Source organism: Panthera tigris, chromosome C1 (assembly GCF_018350195.1).
Source record: "Panthera tigris isolate Pti1 chromosome C1, P.tigris_Pti1_mat1.1, whole genome shotgun sequence".
In the NCBI taxonomy this organism is placed as follows: Eukaryota; Metazoa; Chordata; class Mammalia; order Carnivora; family Felidae; genus Panthera; species Panthera tigris.
The window spans coordinates 161,492,239-161,512,598 of NC_056667.1; the positions used below are offsets into that span (position 1 = coordinate 161,492,239).

General features: G+C 42.8%; 1 protein-coding gene and 1 long non-coding RNA gene across 15 annotated transcripts in view; one reads left to right on the plus strand and one right to left on the minus strand.

Annotated features, from left to right (window-relative positions):
- The window catches only part of LOC102957346, a 130,845-nt gene that overhangs the window by 80,312 nt on the left and 30,173 nt on the right, over positions 1 to 20,360 (plus strand). For 5 of the 8 annotated variants that reach the window (XR_006220781.1, XR_006220782.1, XR_006220785.1 and 2 more), the window contains 2 exons: positions 4,874 to 4,990; positions 7,144 to 7,229. The exons of 1 other annotated variant lie outside the window; for it this stretch is intronic. This is a non-coding gene — a long non-coding RNA (uncharacterized LOC102957346). The remainder of the gene's footprint in view (positions 1 to 4,873; positions 4,991 to 7,143; positions 7,230 to 20,360) is intronic. 2 more of the 8 variants (XR_006220779.1, XR_006220780.1) reach the window with 1 other exon arrangement.
- The window catches only part of WIPF1 (WAS/WASL interacting protein family member 1), a 122,824-nt gene that overhangs the window by 28,243 nt on the left and 74,221 nt on the right, over positions 1 to 20,360 (minus strand). For 2 of the 7 annotated variants that reach the window (XM_042994723.1, XM_042994724.1), the window contains one exon: positions 7,120 to 7,205. The exons of 3 other annotated variants lie outside the window; for them this stretch is intronic. The gene's annotated coding sequence lies outside the window, so the exon portion shown is untranslated. Of the gene's footprint in view, positions 1 to 7,119; positions 7,206 to 12,759; positions 13,439 to 20,360 lie in introns of those variants that run through there. 2 more of the 7 variants (XM_042994722.1, XM_007074559.3) reach the window with 2 other exon arrangements.

A 20,360-nucleotide genomic window follows, 5' to 3' on the forward strand; every position in this document is an offset into this window, starting at 1 on the left:
TGGCATTTCCTTACAGGATCTAAGTTTTTAAAAAGAGGGGGAAAAAAGAGACCAGGTCCCAAACTCTGACTCCCAGGCTGTTTACTAGAAATACACCTCACTAGAAAAACTTTGTGCACAGTGTGACAGCTCTGGGAACAAGAGAAAAGCCAGACTCTGTGATGGTGTGGGAGAGTGCGGGGAAAACCCGGCCAGTGGCAGTGGGAAGGGGGAAGCCTGGCAAACATTAGGAGCTGAAGAAACTACGGGGCAAGGAAGTCTCCCAGGAGCTCCCTAGCCACAAACCCACCTCCCTTCCCCGCCCCCCTTGGAGTCCCATTCCGGAGTCTCATCCAAAGCCCCAGATCCCAAGCACGGGGCCGGCCTCACCCACTTTCTCGCCCCTAAGTAATCCCAGCTTCTCCCACCCAGTCCTTGCTACTCAAGTGCGGTCCTAGGTCAGCAGCAAGGGCATCATCACCCTGCGCTGTTGGAAATGTCAAATCTCAGTCCCTCTCCCCACCACTGAATTTGTTTCGGCATTTTAGCAAGATGCCAAGGTGATTCATGTGCACTAAAATAGGAGATGCCTGTTGCAGAATCTGAGCCTTAAACCAGTGGGCAGCCTGGGACACTTACCACCTGAACTACATGGAACATGTGTCCTGAATTTCAAACACCAGAATTCTCTTTCTTTTGTTCTCGATGTCTCTCCCTTTTTTAAAATGTTTACTTATTTTGAGAGAGAGCATAAGCATGGGAGGAGCAAAGAGAGAGGAGAGAATCCTAGGCAGGCTCCACACTGTCAGCACAGAGCCCGACGTGGGGCTCGAACTCACAAGCTGTGAGATGGTGACCTGAGCCGAGATCAAGAGTAAGGTGTTTAGCTGACAGGGCCACCCAGGCGCTCTTGTTCTCAATGTTTCTTAAGTGAAGAAAACGATTTATTTAGAATTAAAAAAATTAATTCCGTTCAGGCACTAAAGGTTAGTGTGTAAAACTTACACCCTGAAACAAATACTTTCTCTTAAAGTGTCGCTAGATGGCTTGCTTTCTGTGAGCACAAAGGGAATGTAAGAGCTAAAAGGACATGGCTGGACGTATCAGAGGCGCTGGATGGCGGGAATGAAGACAGTTTGGAACAGTTCCATTCCAAGTGGACCACTGAGAAAATGAATTTTTAGAGCCTCCACAGCAGCAACAATAGCTGTCGGTTATTGACCATCAAGTGGATCGAAGGCACTTAGAACATCGCTAACTTGTAACAGTGACATTGCAAACTAGCGTGATTCCGCACACCTTCCAGAGGACACTGAGACTCAGGGAGTCTAAGGAACTCACCAAAAGACAGAAATTCATTCACAACCAATCCTTTCAATCCCTGCTGTTTTTAGATAAGCATTTTTAGGCAGGTAAAGGGCTGACACCTGTAGACTAGGTCAGAATTTGTTTTTCAATAAGAGACGGTCTCAGATTCTTTTAAAATGTGTTCCTTAAATTGGCCTTTTCTGGATGACACCAGCCAGTCACCTGTGGGGCCAAGTGGGCAGCGTAGCCAGCGCTGGGCGCCTGTGCTATGATGCCTGTATTGGGGCAGGAGTCACCTTCTGAGGCCTCAGTGTCACATGTGTCTTAGCTCCAGGAGGAAGGATGGGGATCGGAAATTGGATTCAGGAGCAACTTACTGTGAAAGACACTGCAGCCAAAGCAATGGTGTTAACAGAGCCGGAGAAAGCAGCTTACCAAGGAAGGGGGTGGCCAGGTCCGCCCACAGGGCCCCAAAGATGCTCTCCAGGGAACAGATCATCTGTGTGCTTGGTGGATGAAATGCCCCTCAGGCCTCAAAATCATTGTATCAGACTCCCCCTTCGCCAGCTAACCTGTCATCCCATTATCCTAACACCGAGCAAGGAAGGGCTAGATTCTGGTCAATTACCAGGAACCCTTCTCGTGAGTCAGTCCCCCGTTGCAAAGATCACACTGAACTTCTGTCCGATACCTCTCAGGGGTCAGGCTGTGGTACAGGGACCCTTTCAGGGGACTGCCACCCTGTCAGGCTTCTTTCATCTAGTTGTTTTACAACTTTCTGTTGTTGCTATTATGCTTCTGTCTGTGCACTGACTTATAGATAAACCTGTGGACCACAGAGTCTCAGCCTCCCTGCTCCCCTGTGCTCCCCACCCCGGCCACCCCAGATAAATCTCGGAAAAGGGCTACATTTAGATTCAGATAGGCTGAGCGGTATCCTCAACGTCCCAAAACCTCAAACGAAGCACCATTATGAGGTTTTCTCAGGCTACCTGGCTACTATCGAAATTGGATTCCAAACTTTTCTCCTGTGGCCCAACCCCTATATGTTTTACTAAAAAACAACAAACCATGGGGGTGCCTGGATGGCTCAGTTGGTTAAGCATCAGACTCTTGATTTTGGCTCAGGTCATGATCTCACAGTTCATGGGATCAGGCCCTGCATCGGTCTCTGCACTGACGGCACGGAGCCTGCTTGGGATTCTGGGATTCTCTCTCTCCCTCTCTCTCTGCCCCTCCCCTCCTCAAAATAAATGAACAACAACACCATACAGCATATACATAAATAAACAACATACAAATAAAAACAACAACAAACCTGACCCTATTATTTGGGAAGATCAGGAAAACACAGACTTGGGGACCTTAAAGAAAAGCTTGATAAAGCTCCCTGCCCTCGGATATCAGGGAGGTTCTTTTTTCCCCCTTTTTGTGAGAGAGAAGAGAATGCCCTTGGAACACTCACCAAAAAATATGGAAACCGTCATAGATCTATAGGGCATTAGTATAGCCAATAACTGGACCCTCAGGCATGAGGATACCTCCCTTTGCTCGGAGTCATTCCTGCCACACTGCGTTTTTGGTTGAGGCCACTGAAGAAACAATCATGGGACCCCCTCTAATGATCTTTGTCCCATGCACCAGAGGCCCTCCTGAATTCTCACCACACAACACCTTTCAGCCAGTCGCTTCATCTCCCGTGAAATTCCCCACTAACCGCTCATCATGTACCTCTTTCTTGCTGCAATATCCTTAGCCATGCCACTCTCCTCTCCCTCTTCAATGATGGAGCCTCTCACAACTGCGTGAGGCTGACACAGCACCTTTTGACTCCCCGTGATAATTTACAGAAAACTCACACCAACGCAGATCTTTCATGGTTTACTGATGGGTCTTATTCAAGGGATGAAAATGGTAAATATGCCAAGCACACTATTACAACCCTTTTTAAAAGAGTTCCTTTACCTTTACCCCAACAGGCTGAATTACAGGCTCTTTATTCAGTCTTGAACCTTAGCCAAAGGCAAACTCAACAAACATCTACACGGACAGTCAGTATGCCTTTGGGGTGGCCCATGACTGGGATGTTATGGAAAGGTTATGGCAAGGTTTCCTTACCTCTAATGGGAACAAAACTAACACTTTTATTAGATGCCATACTTTTGCCAGCTGCCGTAGCTAGTATTAAGATAACTGGGCATTCCAGACTTGACTCCCTGGAGGCTGAAGAAAACCGATGTTTCTGTCAAAAATGCCGGTCTTCAGGGAACAAATAAGCAAACGTCTCATGGTCCAAAAGGATGTTCCTCCAAAAGAAAATCCCCAAAATTGACAAGAGATGCCCAACAATTGGCCCCGGAGAGGAAAACACGATATTGGAAATCTAATAATTGTTGGTTCAGTAAAAAGAGAGAACTCTGGCTTGAACCAAATAACAATGCAGTCCTGCCAAAGAGTCTCAAATTTCCATTACTAACCACTGTACGTGCATGAAATCATTAGCCTGCTGATAAGATGATAGGCTTTATGAAACAATACTGGTGGGGAAATATTAATAAGGCTGCAAAAAGTGCCTACCTTGATTGCCCTCCCTGTGTAAAATACAAGCTTGGGAAATACGTCCATGCTGCTCCTAGGCATTTTAAACTGCCCGATGGACCGTTAGAGGCGTGGCAAGTGGGTTTTACTCAGTTCCTCCCATCTCATGGACAAAAATGTGTTTTAGTCTTGATCTGTGTGTCTTCTCACTGGGCTGGAAGCTTTCCCTGGTAGACAGGTTATGGCCTCTTTTGTGGCTAAAATCCTATTAGAAAAGATTATCCCTACCTGGGGAGCCCCTCTCAAGCTTCACAGTGACCCAGGAACTCACTTCACTCATCGAGTGCTTCAACAGGTCTGTGCTTTGTGCCCGGTTCTGTAGTTCTTCCGTGGTGCCAAACACCGTCAATCCTCAGGGCTAGTCCAACGCACTAACAGCATTAGTAAGACTCGATCGGCAAAATTTGTAGAGACCTTTCAAATAACCTGGCCAAAAGCATTGCTGTTGGTCCTTCTAGATCTCAGATCCAACCTTTTGAGACTCATAAGCTCTCATCCTCTGAGAATGTCACAGGGTGCCTGATGCATCTGGCTCCCATGTCTTTTGACAGCTGATAAAAGGAGATACACTCCAATACTGTAAAGGCTTACTTGCTTCTATTGAAAAGGACCATGTTTTAATAGAACAATGTTTTTTTCACTGCATGCTCCCAGGAGGTGAAGACCTTAAACATCACACCTTACAACCTGGAGATTTCATCTATTAGAAAAGACACCTCCAAAAGTGTCTCCAACCTCACTCGAAGAGCCCCTACTAAGTACTGTTTAACCAACCCTGTGTCACCAAACTTCAAGGAATAGACCCCTAGATTCTCATGTCACATCTAAAGGCACCAAACCCTGACTGGAGCTGCACACCAATTGGTCGGACTAAGATTTTGAGGCATGGAAACTGACAACAGCTTTCTCAAGATGGCTGGACCAGGCCTGTAGGTCCTTTTCTCATTGTTGCTTCTTACTCTGTCTTCTCCCTTTCTTCCTTGGACAGATAATGTTCTTATCTACATTTCCCAATCCATTACAAAAGGGGGAAACTCCTCTGGTTGTTGGATTTGTCACCAGAACCTTCTATCTGCCAGGACAGCGTGACTCCTTAGCTTATCCTGTAAGTAATTTTGCTGGAATCCCAAATGCCACTGCATGCCTAAACTGTTCCTCAGGTCCCTTTCATAAGGTTAGATTATTATATCCATACACCACTGCTCCCTGCCTCAATCTAACCCAATCTTTGGTTGGAGAAATGAGCTCTCTCGTATATATATGTACAGTAAAACCTTCGATTGTGAGTAACTTATTCTGTGAGTGTTCTGCAAGACAAGCAAACATTTCTAAGAAATTTTAACTTGACAAACGAGTGATGTCTTGCAATACGAGTAGTACATGATGCCGAATGTCACATGATCACAACTGAGCCAATGGTTCTTTTCTCTCTCTCTCTCTCTCTTTCTCTCATTGTGGGATTGTGGGTGGCGGTCTCCCATGCTCAGACACTTGGTCTCAGGCCGCGGTGTTTGGCAGAAATCAGTGATTTTTCAGAACGCTGGAAGGTGCCCACAAATGGCACTCGTGTATTTTTTGTCACCTCAAAGCACCTATGGACAGTCCTTTGCTTTTCCATACAAAAGTAAGTTTAGGAAAGCTTTGCTTCATTCTAGGTCAGGCTGCCTGTAGACACACACCCTTTCCTCTGCTGTCTTATTGCCAGTTACATTAAATACAGTATGTGACAAGAGTTTGTTAATACGATACTGTAGTTAACATCTGAGGGAGCATCTACAATGGCCCCCATGCAGAAAAAGATTCCATTGAGCCAACAGATAGCAGTGATTCTGTTAGTGATAGTGAAAATGGTCCTACACAATAACCCTCCTCTGGACTCCCTCACACCAGCCAGGAAGGTTTTCAAGGTTAAGTGCAGGTTAATTTGTTTATTTTTATTTATATTTTATATTTTCTTTATCATTTTGTATTATATTACAGTACTGTAATCATTTTTATATGAATATTTTTGGATTGTGAAATGAATCATGTGAGTTTCCATAATTTCTTATGGGGAAATTCGCTTTGATATACAAGTGCTTTGGATTACAAGCATGTTTCCAGAACTAATTATGCTTGCAAACCAAGGTTTTACTATATATATACATATATATATATCTACACACATATATATGTGTGTGTAGATATATATATATATATATATATATATATATCTACACACACACACACACACACACACACATATATATGAGAAAGACACTGTGGACAGCCAGTGTAAGTCAGACCATTTGTAAGCTGGCTGTCATACCCATATGTTTAGGAAGACTTTCAATACATGATAACATGGTATTTGAGTCTTGGTTGCTAATGCCTGCACACTGACGAATGAGTTCATAAATGCTAATCCTTATGAGGGAGCCCTATGTGCAGTCCTGGCTGTATTCACCACTCTCTTTTCTCCTCATAACAAAAGAGCAGCTTCCCAATGGTCCACCTCCCTCAACCTTCATGGCTCATTAAATGAGAACTTCTAGGGGCACCTGGGTGGCTCAGTTGGTTAAGCATCCGACTCTTGGTTTTGGCTTAGGTCAAGATCTCACGGTTTGTGAGTTCAAGCCCTGCATGGGGCTTGATGCTGATAGTGTGGAGCCTGCTGGGGATTCTCTCTCCCCCTCTCTCTCTGTCCCCTCCCCTGTTCACTCTCTTCTGTCTCTCTCTCAAAATAAATAAATAAACTTCAAAAAATTTTTTTTTAAAAATGAGAACTTCTAAGAGGCATGTATGACTTGGATTTGTCTCCATAGAGACAGTCTTCACCCTTTGGTCGAGTAAGTGCTAATGAATGCTTGATGAGACATCTCTCCCTAAAGTCAGGAGAGCTGCCAGGTTCCATAGTCAAAGCAGGGTCAGCCCAACAATGATCACGTAAATTGCTGGCTAAGGTAGTTTTGGATAATCACATAGCTTTCGATGACCTACCTGCTGAGCAAGGAGGCATTTGTGTGATAGCAAACACCACCTACCGCACATGGATGAACTCCTCTGGGCAAGTAGAAACCCAGTTGCACAAAATTAGGAAACAAGCACATTGGCTACCATGAGCTTTGTCTAATTCTCCATGTTCCTTTGATTTGTTCAGTTGGCTACCTTCAGGCCCAGGGTCAGCGTGCAGAATCATACAATTTGGAATTGTCACGTTTTTGTGTTTTGTATAATTATTTTTAAGTTTCGTACCTGATGCCTGTCAAAACTTTGTAGTAACGATATGCAAGAAGGTGATGCTAACCCAGTGTTGCAAGATGGTCTCCGATGTGTACAACCTTGACAAGAGACAGGAAATGCCTGTGAGTTCTCCCTCTTAACCTTCCTTGTTACTCAAATGTGGATTTAAATGGTTTCCAACTGCTATGCACTTCCCTTCTGATATGGGACACAACACCCAGGAAAGCTCCTTCCTGGCAGTAAGGGATATGGACGAGGCAACTCTTGATCAGCGATACTTTTAAGGAAAGATCTTGATCAAAAGGGGGGAAATGTGGAATCAAATAATGGAAACCTCATTTAAAATGGAGTCAGGGGCACCTGGGTGGCTCAGTCAGTTAAGTGTCTGACTCCATCTCAGCTCAGGTCTTAATCTCAGGGTCGTGAGTTCAAGTCCCATGTTGGGCTCCGCCCTGGGTGTGGAGCCTACTTTAAAAAAACTAATAAATAAAGAAATAAATAAATAAACCAACAAAATAAAAAAAATAAAAGGGAATCAGGAGGCCAGAAAAGGGAGCTCTCAGACCCTACTGACATGTCCTCAGTTGCAGACCCCAACAGGAAGAAGCGTTTTTCAATAGGAAGAAGCCTGCTTTACTACCCCAGCAGGCAGAAGGAAGATTTTCTTCTTGCCCAGCCAATGAAAAACTGCCACCACCTGAACTGTGACTTTCCTCCAGCGGGCTTTCGATCAAAGCAGCCCCTTCCAACTTCCTCCTTTTTCTCTGTAAAGTAACCTTCCTCTCCTTTGATCTCACGGTTTGCCTATGATTTTGCCATAGCTTGCATGTGCCCAACTGCAGTTCTTCCCAAATAAACCCAATCGGCTGTTTTAGTTTCAAGAGTGACAACACAAAGATGAAAATAAAACATGACAGTTGTATTTAACCACTGAAAGAAGCGTTCGATAAAAACTAAATTTTAGGTGGGGAGCTTGGGTGGCTCAGTCGGTTGAGTGTCCAACTCTTGGTTTCGGCTCAGGTCATGATCTCATACTTCCTGAGTCCGAGCCCTGCATCGGGCTCTGCACTGACAGTGCAGAGCCTCCTTGGGAATTTCTCTCCCTCTCTCTTCCCCTCCCCGGCTCACATGCTCTGTATTTCTCTCTCTCAAAATAAATAAAATTAAAAAATAATAATCATTAAATTATAGGTGAAAAAGCGTTGGGGTTAATAATAAGGCAGATAATTTATAGATATTCTAAACATTTTCATGTAGGTCCGTCCAGCTTGTGAACACACACATAATGCCCCTTCCCCCTCTGTCTCTATATACACAGATGCACATTTGTTTGACCAATAAATATTAAGTTATATATAACTCAACAGTGTTTTAATAAGAAAAGGCTCTTAAATTCATATTGAGTTATTACAACCATAAAAAGTTATTGTAGAAGCATTCATTATAAAGGCAATGAATCCACTCCAAGTTACACTGTAGAAATAAAATCATTTAGCCAACTCAAATTGCTACTAAAATCCTGAATTTTAAAAAGCCCATAGTTTGGGGATGCCTATCATAATTATTATGGATTCTATTCTTTAGAGACTCTTGCATGATGCAAACTTAGTTGGATGTGCTTAAGATGTGAAGACCATTAGAACTAATTAAGATGAAGTTGGCTTTGTTCTTCAACTTCCTGTAAAAATGCTCAACAGGAAAATTGATGCTCACAGCAAACCACAGCCATCCTGTTTCTTCAGCACAATCTTTTCACAGCTGCAGTTGCCTGTGTAGTTTCTATTTTCTGATACGAGTCACAGCGCAACATCTCTGTGCTCCACCCCCCCCACCCTCCAGCAGGCCCAGGCTCAGAGGGCTGTAGGCAATGAGGCAATTAACACAAAGAGGAAAAACAAAAGACTGTTCAACTCAAGAGGAAGCAAAAGGTAGAGGAAAGAAAGGAGCTTTAAGCAAAGCAGCAGCATCATCTAGTTAGTGGTCTCTGTTATTTGCAATCCCAGCTGGACCACACGTTGTCTGTACACGGAACCCGTCATTTCTCAAAATGTACTTGCTCTTTTCTTGATCATCATTTAAGACGATAAGTGAATTCTGCATATGGGTTGTCTTCTCAATGGTAAGGGTTTGTGTCTTGCTGTATTTAGAGCGTCCTTGGCTAGTTCAGAAATACTTCCTTTAGAGTTCTTTTAGATAAACAGTTAATTTTGGAGGGGGGAGTGGGAAAGGCATTTTTCAGAGAAGACGTTTTGAAACATCTACGATGTCATTATGATCAGTAGCACACAAATTCACAGTTTCACTGTAAGAGTAACTGGTAGGGAAATAAAGGTTGCTATGAAGTCAAATAATTTTTTAAATCCACTGTCATACATGCTTCATTTAAAAATGAATGCAAATTTATAGACATCCAAGCCCTTTTAAAAGTGAGAAAATGAAGATAAGTTGAACGTTCCACCTGTCATGGTTTAGCTGTGGGAAAGGGAAAGGAAGCCTTTCTCTGCCTTATCCACATAACTAAAAGGTATCGAGTTTCTTCCCACTACTTCCCGTCTCTTCTAAGTTTTCTCTTTAAGGGGATCAAATTTTAAAGCCAGAGTTTTCCTAAATCTTCCAGCATATTTAGTTTCACTGGAGGATTAAGATCTACCCATGCGCCCTTACCCCCAGCATATATGTCAACACACTCAATATATTTTATTCATGTTATCACTGAAAGTGTAGTCTTACAATACAAGCAAAAGTATCACCAAATTTACTTCTAAAAAGGCCAAAAGACCTAGGAAGGAAAATGTCTTCCTTATGGTTATTCACTTTATTTTACTATTTTTTTTTTAAGCTTATTTATTTAAGAGACAGAGAGCACGAGTGGGGGAGGGGCAGAGAGAGAGGGAGAGAGAATCTCAAGCAGGCTCTGCACTGTCAGTGCAAAGTGAGAGCATGACCTGAGTCAAAACCAAGAGTCGGACGCTTAACCGACTAAGCCACCCAGGTGTCCCCTTTAAACCTTTTTTTTAAATGTTTGTTTATTTTTGAGAGAGAGAGAGAGAGAGACAGAGAAGCGAGCATGCGTGAGTGGGAGAGGGGCAGAGAGAGGGAGACAGATATCTGAAGCTATGTGGGGCTGGAATGCATGACCCATGAGCCCGATGTGAGGCTCGAACCCACGAACCAGGAGGTCATGACTTGAGCCAATATCAGGAGTCAGACACTCAACTGACTGAGCTACCCAGGTGCCCCTGTTGCTGTGACATTTAAAACAAAGCATTTGTAATCTCAGAGTCTTACAACTGCAAGAGGGCACCTAATGGCCTCTACACTGCATTTATGAAAGAAGCTCTTGAAATTATAGAAAACTTCACATTTAGTTGTTAGGTGGCCTTGGGCAAATTGCATAGTCTAAATCCAGTTTAGACTAGATCCATTTTATTCAAGAGTGAAATAAGGCAAATGCGTAACAATATTCACTATTTTGTTAAAAATAAAAGAAGTAAAAAAGCCTAACATGTAGCAAGTGCTCAATAAATGCTACTGTCTCCCCACTCTATTTAACCATAAGAAAGAAACCAGGAGTTGATTGAAACCTTAGCCCACATGTCCATATCCATGCAAACCTCCATATTACAAATGAATGGTGAAGGGAGATGTGTATAGAGTGCATTTTAAATTTCTCAGAAAAAGCATACTAATTAAGGCATTCCTTATTCTAGTATTTTTTTCAGTTTTAATTTTTAGCAGTGAGGGTTGCAAAATACAGACAGAGGTATTTATGATAGTTCAAGAGAAATGCTCTTTTCAACAAGACATAAATGTATGGCAATTTAATTAAACAAAAGCGAAATGTTTCACAATTTAAACAGCCAGAAACTTACAAAGTAAAATGACATGTTCATGAAATGTTAAGCAGACTTCCAAAGGGCATAAAACTTGAAAGCTCCAGAAATTAGGGAGCTCACTTCCTCTTACATTTTAGCATAGATTGGACAACTTCCAGCCTATGGGCCAGATCTAGAATCTGATTTCATCAATGAGCAGGGTGAGATTGCTGCTGGACCCCAGGGAATCCTTTTTATCATGGACAGTTCTCGGAACACTGCACTTTATCCGGTGTCTGTATGATCCTTAAAAGTTTAAATATTAGAGTAATTAAAGAGCTGTGAACAATGAACTCATGTATGAACTTTTCAAAGAACAGCAAAAAGCCTGATTGGGATTCTAGAGAAATCATTTAAACCTCTTTAGACTACAAAAGGAAGGGTTTTGACTAGATGATGTGCCAGTTCAGAAGCAGCATAACTTTATGAAGTTAATGGGTAACACTTAAGACCCACAAGCCAAATGAATTGGAAGGACGTGGCTTCCACACTGACTGACCAGCCTTTCCAGCCTCTCACCTCCTTCTCTCACTATCCTGTCTTCTTCTTTCTCTTGCCTTTTCACTTATCTGTCATTCTGTGTACCAAGCTGTTCTACTTTTCTTTTTTCCTTTTTAATTTTTTCTTTATGTTTATTTATTTTTGAAAGACAGAGAGAGACAGAGCACAAGCAGGAGTGGGGTGGAGAGAGAGGGGGACACAGAATCTGAAGCAGGCTCCAGGCTCTGAGCTGTCAGCACAGAGCCGACGTGGGGCTCGAACTCACAAATGGTGAGATCATGACCTGAGCCGAAGCTGGACGCTCAGCCGACTGAGCCACCCAGGCACCCCCTGTTCTACTTTTCTTAATCACAATCTTCCTGAACCTTTTCTCCATTTTACCACTTCTCCATTTTCTACTGCACACATTACTTATACCATTAAATTATTTAAAAGAACCTGTCCTTATTGTCCAACTAAAGCTGTATGGGCCCTCTTAATATTTTCAAGCTTTATTTTATGTTTCTCCATGGGGAAAAAGGAATATGTCAGGTCACTTTTTCATATGTGCCCCACAGGGGGGAAAATGTTTTTTTTATACAAAGTTTCCTTAATCCTGTTCTATAGGTCTCTAGGTACATTGCTTGAAAATTTTAAATTACAGTATTTTATGACAAAGTGTTAATCATATTAACTGTAAATAGTTATAATGAATGCTACAAAATTTGGTTAGCAGTATTTAAGGTGTTAAATAGAAAGGTTCTAAAGACAGACTGTCTTTTTCCTAAAATACTCCTCTTTGAAATGGTTTAATTTGGGATTTGAACTTAAGTGACATATCTGTAGCAATAGAATGGCAACAGCTTAGTTCCATGGTACTTTCCTTTGAAGTTTCCAATGACTCCCTTTACGTTAAAAGCACCTAACTGCTGCTTGCCAAAGCGATCACTCAAAAGCAGCGTGTGGACAACTGTACCATACACCGAAAGGATATACTTACAGACATCAACCCTTATTTTAAATGGAAAAAAAAAATTCTTTTAGATTCAAACTTGTCCAGGGGTCAGGAAAAATTCTACTGAAAATCTCGATTATTTTTTGGCACAAAACACAAGTTACAAATTGCCCACAGTCACAATAGTGTTGAAACTAGCATTCTGTGCAACAGGAATCGATTACGTGGTCTTCTACTGAGAAATCAAACTATCCCAACATACTACGGCCCACTAAAAGCCATTTAGTTCTTCCCTCTAGCTGATAAAGGAAATACATTTAGTTTGAATATAATTTTTCTTACCGTTAGAGGATACCGTAGGAAGGCATGATCGGGGACACAGGTAGACAGACAAGCAAGATGTGAGCCCAGAGAGAAAACGGTCCCTGAAAAAGGCATCATCTTCTAACGCAAGTGTGGGGTCGTTTTTAAACAGCCATTTTGGACAAGTTCTGGCCTCTTGTTAAATGTGACATACTGAGTCAGAGGCAGACGTCTTTCTGTGGTTATTCGCTTCCTGTCTGATTAATTTGTTGTTTGTTCCTTCCTCCTTTGCTTCAGAAAAAGAAACTAGATTGGTTTTACTTAAGAAGCAAGCAAGGAAAAAAAACAACAACCCTAAATTAAAAAATTAAATGTTTCTCTTTCCACAAGGTATAACAAGTCTGTTTGGTACAGTCACAAGAGATCAGGATGTCCATCCAGTTGGCAGGCCAATGTTATTCTGGACACCTGCACAATTATAATTGTTCACAGAGCCTGAGATTCCTTCAGGAAAATGCCGCTTGAAAGTATTACTCTCAAGGACTATATCGTTTGGTATTACTCTCATTGACTGTACCATTTAGTATTAAGGAAAAGAGTCACCCAAGCACTAGAAGCTCTCAGCTACACCAATGATTAGGGTAAGTGATTGTTCCTCATCTACAGAGCATTCAAGTGTGTAGAGAGAAAGTCAGAGATGCAGGTGAAGAGAGCTGGTCAGGTGTATGAAGGCAAATGAGTTCTAAAATGTGATTCTGGTGCCCAAGACAGGATAAATGATACTCAGCTCAAGTCATATGAAGATCCAGAGCTTTCTGTTCAAAAATGTTTTGTTTCTGCCCTTCATACTTAATGGGATAACAATAACTCTCCCAGAAGATGCTTGACGAAAGCAGAGATAATGAGTGCAGAATGAGGAAAAGCAGATTTCTCATTATTAAAGGTCTCTAAGAAGCGGATAGGCAACGGGCCGCATGTAGAAAATACTATGCCAAAATCTTGAGTTATGTATAAATAATCTGAAAATGCTCATAATTCTTGCTTGATCCATCTGGAAGGTTCAGACTTATATTTGCAACACATAGCATGTAACTCTGAGAAGAAAAACTTTGAAAACAAAAACATATCTGTAGAAAGAATGAAAAACAGAGGCATATTTCAGAAACTAACTTCATTGTAAAATTAGAACTTTGGATCCTGATTCTGCTGGGTTCAGAAGGAAAAGGCATGAAAAGACCACAAGTTGCCTAATATTCCCTTCCCTGTAAAATGACAGGACTGGGTAGACCAGTGGTTCTCAATTCAGGAGGCGGGTGGAAATGTGTGGATTCATTTTTAGTCGGGGGTGAGAAGCAGTGGGTTGGAATGGGGAGCCCTGTGGGATTCTTGGGTAGAGCCCAGAATGTGGAATTTCCTATGATGCTTTGGATGGTCTTACCCAAGATACTGACAGTGCTCCTACTGAGGAGTACTGGGATAGTTGATGTCTAAGGCTCTTTCAGACTCTAAATTCTTTGTGATATGAATCTAGCTGTATGAGTAGAGTTTTATGACACTGGGCCGTGGCAAAATTCCTGGAAGTAGAGCACTCAAGGATTAGTAATGGAGAGTCCTCCACTTTGCCTGGAGTCATCTAAAGGCAGGAGTGCATCGGTCTTGCCTAATATAGGATCTAGAGTCCAGGGGACATGCAGTATGGGAATAAATACATGCAGGTATGGGGCACCAGACAGAGGTGGAGGCCTGCTGCTGGCATCTCCTTCCCTCTCCACTAACCTCAGGAAAATAGAAAACGTGGTCAGCTACCAAGTAAATGCTTGAGTGAACCTTAGGGAAGTCTAAGTATAGTCTAACTAGGTCTAAAAAGGGAACATGGGGATTGTGATGATTTCTCTCTGTATTTTCAGAATTATTTTGAAGGTCTCTAAGTAAGGCATCGCAAATACACACACGCACACAGATACACCCACAACTGCTCAGTACACAGGCAGTCCCGTCCATTCCCATCCGTCAGGGATGGTTCAGTTGTTAGGGAGAATCACTTAGAAGGCTTCAGCCCCCAAGACGCACAAGGGAGTAGGTGTCTAGATTTCAGGTCTGTTTTCATCTTTAATGAAAACTTATAAATACAGTCAACTTTGGACACATTTATGAGGTATCTATTAGGTACCCTAGGACATAAATCAGATAATGTTCCTCCCCTGCTTAAAATCCTGCAGTGGTTTCCCATTTCACCTAGAAAGTCCAGATTCTTTCCCTGGGCCCATAAAACCCCACAATATCTGGCCCTGCCCTAGCCCTCTGACCTCCTCTCAAGTAACAGCCCTTCTTGCTAATTTACCTTCCAGTTCTTTCTGTTCCTTAAACACATTAAGCTCATTTGCATCTTGGGGCCTTACACTTGTAAGCCCTCCTCTCCCCCCTCCTACACTCATCTCCTGGTTCCTTCTCATTCTTCAGTTGTCAGCAAAAATCCTCCTCCTCATGCCCCATCTCTGTGCCTATTTTCTTTTATGCACAGCACATGTCCCCACTTGACATTCTTTTATTTAATGGTTTATGTACTTGTGCGTCCCCACTAGAATTCAAACTCCATGAGGACGGGGACCTTCTTTCCTATGGTCACCTCAGCATCTACAACAGCCTCTGACACTTGGTAGGTGCTCAGTAAATGTGTTGAGTGAAAAAAAAATCAATATCTCCTAAAAATTCTTCCATAATATAACATTCCCTTAAGAGCTTCAGATTGTTTCCTCTCAAATAGTGAGTGAGAAATGCCAAGACGAGACTTGCACCCTCTTCTTGGGAAAGTTCAAGTTAAAAGGGAACTTTCTAGGGTGGCTCGGTGGGTTGAGTGTCCAGCTTTTGACTTCGGCTCAGGTCATGATCCCAGGGTAGTAGGACTGAGCCCTGTGTTGGTCTCCACATTGGGTGTGGAGCCTGCTTGCGATTCTTTTTCTTTCTCCCTCTGCCCCTCCCCTGCTTGTGCACACAGGCATGCCCACGCATGTGCTCATGCGCTGTCTCTTTCTCTCTGTCTCAAAAAAAAAAAAAAAAAAAAAAAAAAGGACATGTAACGGGAACTTTTCCAGAGGAAGGATGCCACAGATCTTCAGCAAAGCCTGTTAGCCCACCAGTGGATGCAGTGCAGGTAGCTTATGTAATTGGGCAGTAGGGAGAGAAAAATGGGCTTAAAAAGTCAAAAGTAAACAATCCGATCAGAAAGGGAGAGGAAGAAATAAGATAAAGGAAATGAGGCCAGAAAAGATCAGGGAGAGGTTGTGTGGTGGACTAGGGAGAGTTCCAGCTGCATCGAGGGCTACAGGAGACTTGAAGGCCACACTGCAATGATGACACACAAGTGTGGGATGTGAAGGTGCTTCCTGCCCTTCCTCCTCAGTGAGCGGTCTCAGATGGGTATTAGCTTCTTGAAAGAAGGAAATTTAAGACCGCATGAGATTGCAGAGATCGAAGTTCTCACTGTCACTTACAGATGAGGAAATGGGGGTCCAGGGAGGCTAAGCGACCTGCTCGTATCACACAGCTGGCAGTAGCAGAGCAGGAGCCACAGCCTGGTCTCCTGCTCTGCAGTCCAGTGTCATTACCACCGTAAGCTTCATTTTAGGTTCTGAAGGAGGATTTCACTTACTTCCTTTCTATAAGCATAAGGAGACAGCAGAAAGAAAAGTTGTAGGGAGAAGGCTGTGGTATGGAGGGAAGAAGGTGAGGGAGGGTATGATTTGTGTTGCTGTCGGGGCCATTATTATAATCCAAGGCCAAAGGTAAATGGATTAAAAATCCACAGCAAAGAAAGACAATCATAGTTCTGGACTTCAAAGAGAATTAAAAAAAAAATTTTTTTTTTTATGTTTTGTTTTATATTTGAGAGAGAAAGAGATAGAGCGTGAGCAGGGGAGGGGCAGAGAGACGAGACAGAATCTGCGTGCTGTCAGCACACAGCCCCATGCAGGGCTCGAACTCATGAACCACGGGATCATGACCTGAGCTGAAGTGGGACACTGAACCAACCCAGCCACCCAGGCGCCCTGAGAATTTTAAATGTGTATTTCACCCCCATTCAAAACACAGACCAACTGAGCTTAACAGTAGAGTAAAACAAAATCAATAAGCTCTTGAACCAATCAGGTAAAGAATCCTCCATATTAATGTACAGGAAAAAAAAAAAAAAACACCACCACAAACAGACAGAAGATTATAAAACAACAGCACAGTTTTTACCAGTCTGGGAAAAGCAGTAAAGGACCACAGCCCACGACCCTCCCGTGGCAACCCCAAATCAACACAGAATGAATCAGGGGAACAGCAACATGTATAAGACATGAGAAGCCTTGTTTGCTTATAATTCTGGTTTTCCAAGTCGTGTTTCCATGACTACCTGTTATAGTATAGTTTTTGCCCTGATAGTAGAAAGATGTTTTAGAATACTGGTTCCTCAATTCTCAAACACCTTCCTCAATAGCAACATGCCCTCCCTTATAGCTTGTTAGGGGGAAAGAGAAACCATGCCAGATTAAACGTGCGCATTTATTGTGTGAGGAAATCTACTTTCAAAATGTTAAAATATGAGAATTACATGATTTAAAACAGCAGAAACAAAGAAATTTCCCTCTTCCCCCAAAATAATGAGTACAGTTACACAGGTTTGATCAAATTTATTTTTTTAAGTTTATTTATTTATTTTGAAAAAGAGAGTGTGTGTGAATGGGGAGGGGCAGAGAAAGAGGGAGAGAGAATCCCAAGCAGGCTCCATGCTGTCAGCGCAGAGCCTGATGCGGGGCTCAAACCCATGAACTGTGAGATCATGGCCTGAGCCAAAATCAAGAATCGGACGCTTAACCACCTGAGCCACTCAGGCACCCCAGAGGTCTGATCATGTAAAAATAATCTCAGAAATACAGGGAAATTAAAAACAAGTTTTGTACCATTCTACACCCTATCAATATAAATTAGTGTAATCTTACTGGGGGCAAATTTGCAATATATTTCCATACGTTTTGGCAGTTTGGCATTCATTCATCCTACTTATACTGATGCCCTTCAATTTTTGTTTGGAGACCCCTCTCTCCCTCACTCTCAGAGCTGTGGGTCTGAGGCGTGTGCTCCCACTGCAGAGACAGGAAGAGCATGTGATTCAGGGTCAGCTAATCAGAGCCTTGCATTCAGTTGGCCCCACATGCTTTTTTAGTGACGGCCAGTGAACTCATTAAAACCAAGGGAGCTTGTGGTCTGAGGCGAGGCCATTTCGGCTGGATGGGCTGGAGTTGGATCTGTGAGGATACGGGGGCTGGAACAGCCACACTCATCCTTTGACGACATGAGGTCTGAAAGTGAAACCAACGAGTGGGGAACTGGGGGTGGGGGAAAATCAGCTACTGATCCTGTTGGTTGAATACATCTGTACCACAGGTTAGCCCTGTTTCTGGGCTTTTATTTTATACTAACAAACAAATTCTCTATTTTGTTTGAGATAGGACAGTCAGGTTTTCTATCACTGGCAATACAAACACTCTTGGGATGTGGAAATCGGTACTAGAAGCGAGTGTTGCATGTGGCTAACCCTAAAATGCGCGGGTACCGATTTAAGGTCAGGTGCAGGCTAGTGCAGGCTCTCCTGGGCTAGTTGGCGTCCTTGTTATGTGATGGCAAACACCACCACTGCCACCTGTTGAATCCTTGGCCTAATACGTCCATGAGCCTACTGATGGTGCACCACTAGAGGATCTGGAGGAAACATGTAGAATGTTGGCATGTGTGGGCTGTTTCTTGCAGTCTTCAGTAAGAACCACAGAAGAGAGATAATTTAGGCTGAAGCTTACTGAAGGCACAGAGAGGCAAAAAATACAACTCTCTGTTAGAGGCCTTTTTTTTGCCTGTGATCTGTAACGAAGATGGTTGAGGGTCAAATAATCTGGAACCTTGTGGTTTGGAAAACTCAAAATGTCTATGCTATGCTAACATTGGATAAAGTAGGGTCGAAAGGTAAGAACCCTATCAAGAAATACATCTGGAACACAGAAGCCCGATACCCCAGTGTCCCTCCAAAGACATTCTGTTAGGTCCTCTCATCTGAACATACGGCCAGTTACTTTCTTTGTGATACACTGGGATCCATTTCAAGAGCGAGGAGTAAATTATGAATGGTTCTACCAGCTCAGGCCATTGTTTCAAATTGTACCTAATCAGAGACTAAGATTGAGGCCACAAAGTTGGAGAGTGGAGGATGGTTCATTTGGTGGGAGACAGAAGTGCCCAGACTTGGTCCCACATTTAAAGACTATGACTTGTGGCCTGTGGATGGCTTAGTTAGTTAAGTGTCCCACTCTTGATTCCAGCTCAGGTCATGATCTCCTGGTTGTGAAATCGAGCCCTGGGTTGGGCTCCGTGCTGAGCCTGCTGGGGATTCTCTCTCTCCTTCTCTGTGCCCTTCCCTAGCTTGTGTATGCACATGTGAGCATTTTCTCTCTCTCAAAATAAATAAGTAAATAAATACTAAAAACAAAAACGAAAACAAAGACTATGACTCAACACAATCTTGAGTTTTGGTTACATGGAGTTCAGGGATTGGAGACACCTACCAAATTTTTAAGGGCACTACACTAGAGGATAAAGTCCAAAACTAGTTAAAAACAGATTATGATTGGGGTACCTGGGTGGCTCAGTCAGCTGAGCAACCAACTCTTGATTTCAGCACAGGTCATGATCTCACAGTTTCATGAGTTTGAGCAGGGAGGAGCCTGCTTGAGATTCTCCCTCTCTCCACCCCTCCCCTGCTCTCACTTTCTCTCTCTCTCAAAATAAATAAATAAATTTAAAAACAAAAAAACATATTATGATTGCTCAAACCCTAAGGCAATCCCTAGATTTCTGATGACAATAGGTGGGTTGAGGAATAGGGGGAGGCCTGCTCTTTGAGATGGCTCTGGAAGACGGCAGAAACGGAAGATCCTCGCAGAGAGCAGAAGCAGGGTAAGCCACTGGCTGGCCAAAGTTCTCATCCCACTGACAGCATGGGGAGAACTTGCCTGGTGGGTTATAAAATATTCTAGAGACTGGCAACTGATGTCTCATTCTCTCCTTGCCCAAATGGGAATTTAACCACAAGATTCCTCTACTGTTCTCCCCGCCGCCATTGTACGCTGGGTATCACACCATATTGGAGCCATACAGGCAATTCTATATTTTCTACCAACTACGTTATAAAGAGTTTAAAATGGGAAATTATAATAATATATTTAGGGGTGCCTGGGTGGCTCAGTAGGTTGAGTGTCCGACTTGGGCTCAGGTGATGATCTCGCTGCTCCTGAGTTTGAGCCCCACGTCAGGCTCTGATGACAGCTCAGAGTCTGGAACCTGCTTTGGATTCTGTGTCTCCCTCTCTTTCTGCCCTTCCCCCTTTTGTGCTCGGTCTCTCTCTCTCTCTCTCTCTCTCTCTCTCTCTCTCTCTCAAAAAATAAACATTAAAAAAATAGTAATTTACTTAACACACTATTTCAAAAATATCATTATAACATGTCCTCATAATAAAAAGTATTAACTAGGCATTTTGCATTCTTTTCTTTGACTAAGTCTTCAAAAATATATATTTTACACTGGCAACATTTCAGATGCTCAAGAGCCAC